We start from the raw sequence: 9,946 nt of genomic DNA on the forward strand, positions 1-9,946 counted from the left end.
GGGGTTTCACCATGTTGACCAGGATGGTCTCGATCTCTTGACCTCGTGATCCACCCGCCTCGGCCTCCCAAAGTGCTGGGATTACAGGCTTGAGCCACCGCGCCCGGCGAGATGTATTTTTTTTTAATGGACATAGAAAAAGACACAGAAGGAGCAAATACTGATGTGGGAGAATGTGTTTAAATTTTTTATTTTCAAGTTTGAATATACTATCAGTTTTGAATCATTGCATTTTTCCTTTTATTTTTTGTTCACATGTAATAATTGTACATATTTATAGGATAGAGTGATATTTTGATATGTATATGTGTAATGATCAAATCAAGATAATTAGCATATTCATCACTTCAAACATTTATCATTTCTTTATCATAAACAGTCAAAATCCTCTTGCTTTTTTAGATGCGTTTATAGCTTTTCAAAAATATACAATAAACTATAGCAAGATATATTATTTTGATAACCTTAAACTTCTCTCTTTACTATGCCAAAAGGAAATATTTTTATCCAACTTTCTGATTACTATTTAGAAAAATAACATGGAGAGGGATTACAAAATTCATTAAAACCAGCAACAACAGAATTAAGAGATGTCTCTCAAATTGGTAACTGCTGATTCTACCTTGATTTTTGTTTTAGTTTTCCCCAACAAAGTCCATGACCTCTTAAAAATTGTTAAAAGTCTGCCTGTCAAAATGATGCTTGACAAATTATTCCTAAATTGAGAGAAACAAATAGGCAGCTTTCTCCCACCTTTATGATAATATACCACCATTTTTCATCCCTCTTTGTCATCTCTTCATTTCCGCACTTATCATATCATGTCATGTTATCTCTAGTTCCTAAAGACTTGGGCTGCACCCCTGTATGTAGCTGAATATTCTGCCCCAGCATAAGGCTGACACATGGTGGAAAGGACTCATAATTTTATAAGTAAATGGATGAATAAGTGAAGCCACTCTCTCAGAAGGAAGCTAGGAAAGGAGAAAACTGAGCATGGTATCTTAGGGCTAATAAGAAAGTGAAAGAAACAAAGCATTTTAGGAGCTTCACAAGGGAGAGAAACCTTTGTGTGGAGTCAAACAGACCCTTGTATAGCTTTAAGCATCTCTAGAGAAAGACAAAAACCACAGGAGACCAGGAAGAGCCAGTTTAAGTTAAAAGACTCAAAAGTTAAGAGTGCTTATTTAGACTCGCAAAACCAAGGTGCAAACTCCCAGGAAACAATCCTGGCTTGGGATATAGCAACAGCAGTTTTCAGGTCATGGTTAAAACAAACAAACAAACAAACAGACTAAGCTAAAAATTCTTGCAGGCTTTGGCTGGAAACACATAGATGTAAAAGAGAAAAGCTCAACCTAAAATAAATCCCCAAAAAATGTTAGGATCCCCTTGGATTTGCATATTGGAGTGTGGTTCCTATTCATTCTGAGAACTGTTCTTGAGTAAAACCTCAATGTAGTAGCTGGCAATATATAAGACTAAATCATCTTACTCATTCAACAAATACTTGAGTGCCTGCTATATGCAGTCACTATTCTAGGCACTGAGATTAAAGCAATGGGCAAACTGACAAAACTTCCCACTCTCAGGAAGCTTGCATTCTATTGGCAAGAGAGGGATGGATTAGGAGGGGATGGGATGGGATGTCATGCAGTAAGAGCTATGGAAGTAAAATAAGGGACAGCAGGACTGGCAGGGGTTTTATCAAAAGCAGATCTTTTAACCCAGTGGTTTTCAAACTTTAGTAAGTATCAGAATCATTAAAGTGTTTATTAAAGAAAAGGTTTATTTGGGGGCCCCAACCCCAGAGTTTTTCATTTGTAGGTCTCAGATGGGACCCATTGATTTGTTAACAAGTTTCCAGATTATGGTGATGCTGCTGGTCCAGGAACCAAACTTTGTGAACTAATTGTTCTAACCCCAAAGGATTAGGTAATCCCTATTTCACGGGCTTTGACTTCCTCCTTCATTCATACGTTCATTCATTCAATCACTTACTCAGTGTCAGGAGCTTCACTAGGCAGTATAATTAAACACACCCTGTCCTCAAGAAATTCACAGGCTACTGAAAAAAGACAGGCACAAACTCAAGTAATTACAATAGGGTGCTATAGAGGGCCATAAGAGTGGTATGTACATGAGCCAGAGGATGGAAGAGCAACTCATTCTATGCAGGAAAAGGAGAGACTAAGGGACTGTATCCCAGAGGCCCAATAAGGACATCTCCACAGGCAGGTAAGGCGTGGGAGGGAAGAATTCCAGGAAGAAAGCAGAACGTACAAAAGCGAAGTTGAGAGTGGTAGGGGAGTCACAGAAAGTGAGGCTGCAAAGGCAGGCAGTGGTCTGATCCCTTTCTCATTCCATGTTGAGTCTGAAATTTATCTTCGGAATATTAAGAGTCAGGAGTAAGGGGTGCTGATAAGGTTTTGTTTTACAGAAATCTTTCTGGATTCACAGTATCTCCCTCTGAGGCACTGTTTCCTTCAAATCTAGCATCCGGGGCCTCAAAACATGTACTTAATAAATGTATACTGAATTGAACTGAACAAGCTTTTTTTTTTTTAATTATTGTATTTGGGCTCTGGGATACATGTGCACATCCTGCATCCTGGAGGACTGTTGCACAGATACACACATGCCATGGTGGTTTGCTGAACTGAACAAGCTTTTTATCAAATGCCCTCTTATGGATGAGGCGGGTCACCTTCCCTGCAGGACTCACTTTGGCCAAGAGAAGACTTGTAAAACAGGTCCAGCAGCCTCAATTATTGCACACTACCTGTACAACCAGAGTCCCCCAGAGATTAGGGCAGACCTTCATTGTTTACTTGTCTACCTCACCCATTAGACTTTGAGCTCTTTGAAGTCAGGGAATATCTTCATAGACTCTGAATCCCCACAGCCTTAGCAAGAGGCCGGAAACATAGTAGCACTCCAAACTCCAGTAACGTTGGATAATGAACTGACTGAATAAGCAAATTTACCAAGGTAGATCCAAGAGCTCATGCAGGTGAGATTATGGATAAGCTTTAGGGAAAGTATGGAAAGTTTTCAGCGTCCATGATCCCAAAACTCTTTTTGAGAGGCTGAGTTTCTAGTCGAGGTGGGGTGGATTTCATATGCACTTGATTTAGAATTTTCCAAATAAGAACCAAAATGTTACAAGTGTTGTGGTAGAAATCCCACTGGGCCAATAGGAAGAAGTCAATTCTGCTTGAGAGGAGGGACAGGATGAAGGCCAGCAAAGACTTCACAATGGGGGAATTCTTCAGTGGACTCTTGAAAGCTGAATAGATGCTTGCTAGCTGCCCATTTGGGGGCGTAAATGCAAACTTTTGGAGCTTTTAAAGCTGGAAGTGACCTGCTCAAGGTCACACAGGAAGTAGATGAAGCCACAAGGTAAAAGGGATGAAGTGTCTCTGTACTGTTAATTCCTGCTTTCTTCTGACAGAGTTGAAAGAGAACCCAAAAATGTAGGAGACAAAATTAAAGATTTTTCTCAAGACAATTCTTAAAGTCAAGACTAATGAATCTCGATTTTTATTAGTAACCACAGAGCTAACCCTTCCTTCACTGTTCAGTTTCTGAAAGAGTAGAACAATTATCCAACGACCACTATTTCTCAAGTATTCTTTCAAAACACTCCCAGTAATGGGTACTGCTGAAACAGGATAGCGATGGCTACAACAATCATGTCTTTTCAATGGAATAATGAACATAAAATAACTATAATTCTCCTTTCCCGGTTTTCACTTCCAAGTTACAGAATATTCCGGGGTGGGGGAGGGGCTGCGTAAGTCAAGTCCTACCAGCACTTATTTTTCAGGGAGTAGAGCCCTAAAGGTGACTTCAAACCTGGAAGGGGTCATTTTTCCATGCAGAAGGGACTGGGCGCCGCTTTGCTGTGCCGCCTCGTAGCGGGGCAGAGTGAGCGCTGCAGGACTGCGAAGTTGGGGGCGTACTCCGTCCCGGACTGGGACCCGTGTGGCCTCGCGGCCCCAGCCTGGCCTGGCTGCGCCCCGCCCCTTCCCTCTCCCGGGTCTCTAGAGTCGCCCGGCGTCTGAGCCCCGCGACCCAGCTGCAGCGCGCACTGGGGGCCTTTGTTGGCCAGACGGGAGCGGCCGGCCTCGCGAGGCGGCTCCCGCCCCACCTTACCTGGAGCCTCCGCCAGCCCAGGCGCCCGGCCCCGCAACGCGGGATGCATGGGCCCAGACCCCGACTCTGCCCTGCCCGCCAGCACCGCCGCCACAGCCGCGACCCAGCCAGGCAGCCTGGGAAGCGAGGGGTACCAGGCAGGAGGCCGGCTCTCACCTTCCGCTCTCGCTCAGCTCCACTCGGCTCCTTCTCCTACTCCTCCCGGTGGTGGGTGCCGCCGAGCCGGGAGTGAGCGCGCGAGTGTGCGCGAGCGGCCGCTTCACTTTCTCCCTCCTGCCGCCGCAGCGCCGCCCGTGCCGCGGAGCCCCTCAGGACAGGGGAACTGCGAGGGAAGGGGTGATGGGGGTCGGGAGGGAGCCAGGCAACACACGGGGGAGACCGGGGGGCTGAGGGGCGGGGTGCGAGGGACTCAGATGGCCTTTGAGGCAGGAGGTGGGAACTCGATGCGGAGACCAAGTTCTTCGAGGGGGATCCCGAGGGCGCGGAGCTTAGAGAAAAAGGGAATAAGAGTCTGGGGGGAAAGCGTCTGTGGAGGACGACTGCAGCGCCAGTGAGGGAGGCGTGACCGGCGAGAAAAGGGGCGGGAGCGTGTGGGGAAAGCCGTGAGGGGGCGTCTACTGTGCAGCCGCCACCTTCGGCTCGGTCTGCAGCCGCAGCAGGGCTGCCTCCCCCGCCCACAGCCGCGCTATTGTACTCGGCCCAGCCGACAAGACTGCCGCCCCCACTGGCTCCTCTCCCCCTCCCCCTCTTCCTCCCCCTCCGGCGGAGCCTCGGCCGCCCCGCCTCCCGCAGGTGGGAGGGGGCGGGGAGGGCCGGACCCACCCGAGGGAGCGAGGCCAACCCTGGCCGGCTGGAGGGTGAGCGCCTGGGATGACGTCATCGGCGCGTAACGCCAGGGGCTGGGGAATCACCCGGCTGCTGCGTGACGTCATCGCCTTGTGTCACTCTTCTCGGTCTGCTGTCGGTGGAGGGCTGTTTCCCTGAAGAGTTTCTACCAGACGATTTTGGGACGATTTGTGGGAGGGCTAGTGGTGTAGGCAGGATGGAAAAAGACAGCTAACTTTCAGGGCTGAGGGTCTTCTTCAGAATAACAAAGCATCACTGCATCTATGAGCTTGTCAAGACCTGAATTTGAAAACGATCCGATGCTGTGTCGTCTCAGAGCCAGACATGTATTGTGTTTTCTTTGTGTAGGAGGTGGGAAAGGGGGCGGAGGAGGGAGAAAGACAAAGAAATGATAACGGAGAAGTTTGAACTATTGTAAACTGACATAGGAAAAAAATGGGCTTCCTTTCACGCTTTTTCCCCTACTTTGCAGGGTACTTGCGACCCAAAGATTTCTTTGCCTGAGCTCAGATTGTGTCTTTCCCAATACCTCCTGAGCAGCATTACTAGCATACTTACAGATTCAATATGTGCGAAACTGAGACAGCATTAGAAAGGCTAAGAATCCGGAATCAGATTGCCTTGCTTCAAGTCCTTGCTGTTCAAATGTTAGTGATGGGACCGTAACATTTCTAAGCTGTAATTTCTCTGTAATAATAAATAGTACCTTAACTAGGTCTTCCTAAGCCTGAGTTTTACCATAGTAATAATAGTAACAATCAAGCCCTTTAGAATGTTGGCTATTACTATTATTGCCCCCCAAAAATTGTTTCTTATGTTCCTTTCCGGTATCAATGAATGAGCCACCATTCATCAGTCCCCTAAGCCAGGAACTATCATGCTAATAGATCCCATTCTTCCCCTCTCAACATCCATATCAAGTTGGTCACCAAGTCTTGGAGATTCTCCTAAATATTTTTTAAATCCTTGCCTGTGTTTTCTGCTAACGCCACATGAACAACTGAAGCAACCTTTAGTCTCTTCAAATTCAATCTCTTTTTCTCACTGGTTACCTGAGTAGCCTTATAAAAGCACAAATCTGATGATGTCCCTGTTTAAACACCAAAAGGATTTTATTGCTTTCAGGATAAAGTCCAAATTCCTGAACTTGGCACTTTACTACCTGACTGCTTACATTAGCCTTTCTAGCTTTGTCTCACACCATTTATTTTTTGCTCCAGATGCACTGAAATACTAATGTTCTTTGAATACACATTTCTTCATGTCTACGAGCTCTTCCCTACTTATCTGGCTGACCAACACCTACTCATTGTACCAAGCTGAGTTCAAATGTCATTCATATTCATATTCATTCGACTCATATTTCTAAAGTTTCCCTAAGTCTTAACAACACTATAATCCTGTAGTATTTCTATGTCCTTTATGGTAATAACTGCATTTGTGTATCTAATTTCTTGAGATCCTTGACAACAAGTCATATTCCTATCCATATCCTCAGCACCTAAAACAGTGTTTGACATATACCAGGAATCACTATGTTGTCACAATGTATTTAATAAGGCCAGGTGTGGTGGCTCAAGTCTGTAATTCTAGCACTTTGGGAGGCCAAGGTGGGCAGATCAACTGAGGTCAGGAGTTTGAGACTGGCCTGGCCAACATGGTGAAAGCCCATCTCTACTAAAAATACAAAAATTAGCTGGGTGTGATGGTGGGCACCTGTAATCCCAGCTTCTTGGGAGGCTGAGGCAGGAGAATTGCTTGAACCCAGGAGACAGAAATTGTAGTGAACTGAGATCGCACCACCACACTCTAGCCTGAAACTTCATCTCAAAAAAAAAAAATTATTTAATAAATGTTCATATTGTGTTTACTATGTGCCAGATACTGCTCTGAGTACTTACAAACACTGTCTTTAAAACTCTATTCCCTAAGGTAGATTCTGTTGCTATCCTCACCCATCTTATTGATGAGGGAACTGAGGCACAGAGGGATTAAGTAACTTAACCCAGGATCACAACCCAGTAAAATGACTCTAACCTAGACTGTCTTTTCATGATCTCTGCAGTAGGCAAAATAATGGTTCATCCAAAATGTTCACATGCCAATCCCTGGGAACTATAAATAGGTTACCTTCCATGACAAAGGACTCTGCAGATGTGACTAAATTAAGGATTTGGGGAAAGGGACTCGCCAGCCTTTGGGAGCAGACTCCAGAAAATGGAAAAGTTAAGAAAATGGACCCTCTCTTGGAGCCTCTGAAAAGGAGGAGACGGTATCCTGATGATACCTTAATTTTAGCCCACTGACATCTGTTAGGACTTCTAAACTACAGACCTGTGAGATAATAAATGTGTACTGTTGGCCAGGCGCAGTGGCTCACGTCTGTAATCCCAGCACCTTGGAAGGCCAAGGCGGATGGATCACCTGAGGTCAGGGGTTGAAGAGCAAGCTGGCCAACATGGTGAAACCCCGTCTCTACTAAAAATACAAAATTAGCTCCCAGCTACTAGAATCGGTTTGTACCCAGGAGGTGGAGGTTGCAGTGAGCCGAGATTGCACTTAAGCCTGGAGACAAGAGTGAAACTCTGTCTCAAAAAATTAAACAAAAAAAATGTTTATTGTTTTAAGCCACTATGTGTTTGATAATTTGTTACAGCATCCATGAGAAACTAACACAATCTCCAATCAAAGGTGACTCCTCTATACTAGGAAATGCTAGCAGGATGAAGGGAAGTAGAACTGTCCACCAAAGCTTCAGCTGAAATCAGAGATGGGCTAGAAGTGGAATAAATGAGTAGGGTAAGTGTATACAGTAAGTATACACTCCAGCCCAGGAAACAGTGTGAGACTGTGTCTCAAAAATAAATGAGAAAGATCATTATTTACCCAGTTTTTCCAGTTCAGGGTCGACAGTGGCCAAAGCCTATCCAAGCAGCTCAAGGTGCAAGGCAGGAACCAACCATGGATAGGATGCTACGCTATTGCAGGGTGCACTCACATGCACACCACCACTTACTCAGACCAGGACAACTGAAACATGCCAGTTAATCTAATGTACATGTCTTTGGGATGTGGGAGGAAACCAGAGTACACAGAGAAAACAGACAGAGAGAGTCCAAACTACACTGGTGACCCAGGCTAAGTAAGTGATTTGCCTTTTTTCTCATCAATATTGGAATAAAATAATATTATTCAAGGACCTGTGTTTTACTTTAAAAGAAATTGCCAAACTGTTTCCCAAAATGGTCGTACCATTCAGGGTCCTTTTGATGTGTCCTCATCATTCTTTGAGCTATTCCTTGCTTTTTGGTCTAAGATATTCTAAGCTCTTCTCACACTTTCTTTGACCCAGCCCTCAAATGAGGCATTACTCTAAAGAGCTCTGATTCTTTTCAATGAAGAATGGTATTTCAGTGTTAAGATCTAAGCACTGGCACTCATTATAATAGATGCCACTGTCCCCAAACTCAGACCTACTTTTGCTCTCTTTCTGCCTTTAAGAAACATACTGTCACAAGTTCTACAGCTTCGAGGAAATGAATTCTGCCAACAACCTGAAGGAGATTGGAAACCTCTGATGAGAATGCAGCCCACCAATGTCATGATTGCAGCCTGTGAGACTCTGAGCAAAGGACCCATCTAAGCCATCTCCAGACTCCTGACCCACAGAAACTGTCAGATAATAAATATGTGTTGTTATAAGCCACTAAGTTTGTGGTAATTTGTTGCTGAGACATGGGAAAGTTATATGGGGCGGGGAGAGGGGCGCACAGATGGAGGGGAGGAAAGAAGGGGAAGAAGAAGAGGAAAGGAAGAGCTCTGGAGACGTTTTATATTTCCTAATTCTTTCTCCTGCCTTGAGTGTATACATGAAGGCTGGAGCTGGAGCAGCTATTCAGAAACTGAAGAAAAGGACAAGAAAAATCACAAAGTGTTTTGTTGGGTTTTTTTTTGGCAACACAGTTTCACTCTTTTACCGAGGCTGGAGTACAGTGGCATAATCTCTGCTCACTGCAAACTCTGTCGTCTGGGCTCAAGCGATTCTCATGCCTCAGCTTCCCAAGTAGCTGGGATTACAGGCGCACGCCACCATGCCCAGCTAATTTTTGTATTTTTAGTAGGGACTGGTTTCACCATGTTGGTCAGGCTCAAACACCTGCCCTCAGGTGATCCACCCATCTCAGCCTCCCAAAGCGCTGGAATTACAGGTGGGAGCCACCACACCCAGCCCCAAATCACAAAGATCTTGAACTAAATACTTTGAGTCATCAACCTAATGCCAGGAACTACCTGCCTCCAGAATTTCTGTTAGGAGAAAGAGAAGTAGGTTTTTTAAAGCTGTTGCTTCAGCCAGGAGCGGTGGCTCATGTTTGTAATCCCAGCACTTTGGGAGGCTGAGGCAAGCAGATCATGAGGCCAGGAGTTCAAGACCAGCCTGACCAATATGGCGAAACCCCGTCTCTACTAAAATACAAAAATTAGCCAGGCGTGGCATGCACCTGTAGTACCAGCTACTCAGGAGGCTGAGGCAGGAAAATCACTTGAACCTGGGAAGTAGAGGTTGCAGTGAGCCGAGGTCACACCACTGCACTCCAGCCTGGGAGACAGAGCGAGACTCCATCTCTAAATAAATAAAGCTGTTGCTTCGCAGTACTCTTTCACTTACAGCCAAAAGCTATTCCTTAATGGTACAGTTGGTGTTTTGTAAGTTTCCAAACGTATGCTTTGTTTTTGTTTTGTTTTAACTATCTTTTCACTGTTGTTTCTTGAACACAGCAAGCATCCTACCAACTCAGGGCTTTTGATCTTGCTATATTCACTCTGCATTTAGAGGAATTTTCCTCCTCTAAATAGCTACATGTCTTGTTCCCTCACCCCTTTCAGGTTTCTGCTCAAATGTTACCTCATCAGAGAGGCTTTTCTTTTAAATAATAATAATAAT

General features: G+C 45.0%; 1 protein-coding gene and 1 long non-coding RNA gene across 3 annotated transcripts in view; one reads left to right on the plus strand and one right to left on the minus strand.

Annotated features, from left to right (window-relative positions):
* Positions 1–4,813, minus strand: part of PAK1 (p21 (RAC1) activated kinase 1) — a 156,851-nt gene extending 152,038 nt beyond the window's left edge. The window contains exon 1 of one of the 2 annotated variants that reach the window (XM_037740147.1): positions 4,315–4,813. The gene's annotated coding sequence lies outside the window, so the exon portion shown is untranslated. The remainder of the gene's footprint in view (positions 1–4,314) is intronic. The other variant, XM_037740148.1, reaches the window with a different exon arrangement.
* On the plus strand, positions 2,905–8,714 carry LOC108307631. The gene is made up of 2 exons (XR_001826603.2): positions 2,905–3,013; positions 8,506–8,714. It is a non-coding gene; the product is annotated as an uncharacterized LOC108307631 (long non-coding RNA).
* The last annotated feature ends 1,232 nt before the right edge of the window (positions 8,715–9,946 follow it).

This window comes from Cebus imitator, unplaced genomic scaffold (assembly GCF_001604975.1).
Source record: "Cebus imitator isolate Cc_AM_T3 unplaced genomic scaffold, Cebus_imitator-1.0 Scaffold79, whole genome shotgun sequence".
NCBI lineage: Eukaryota > Metazoa > Chordata > Mammalia > Primates > Cebidae > Cebus > Cebus imitator.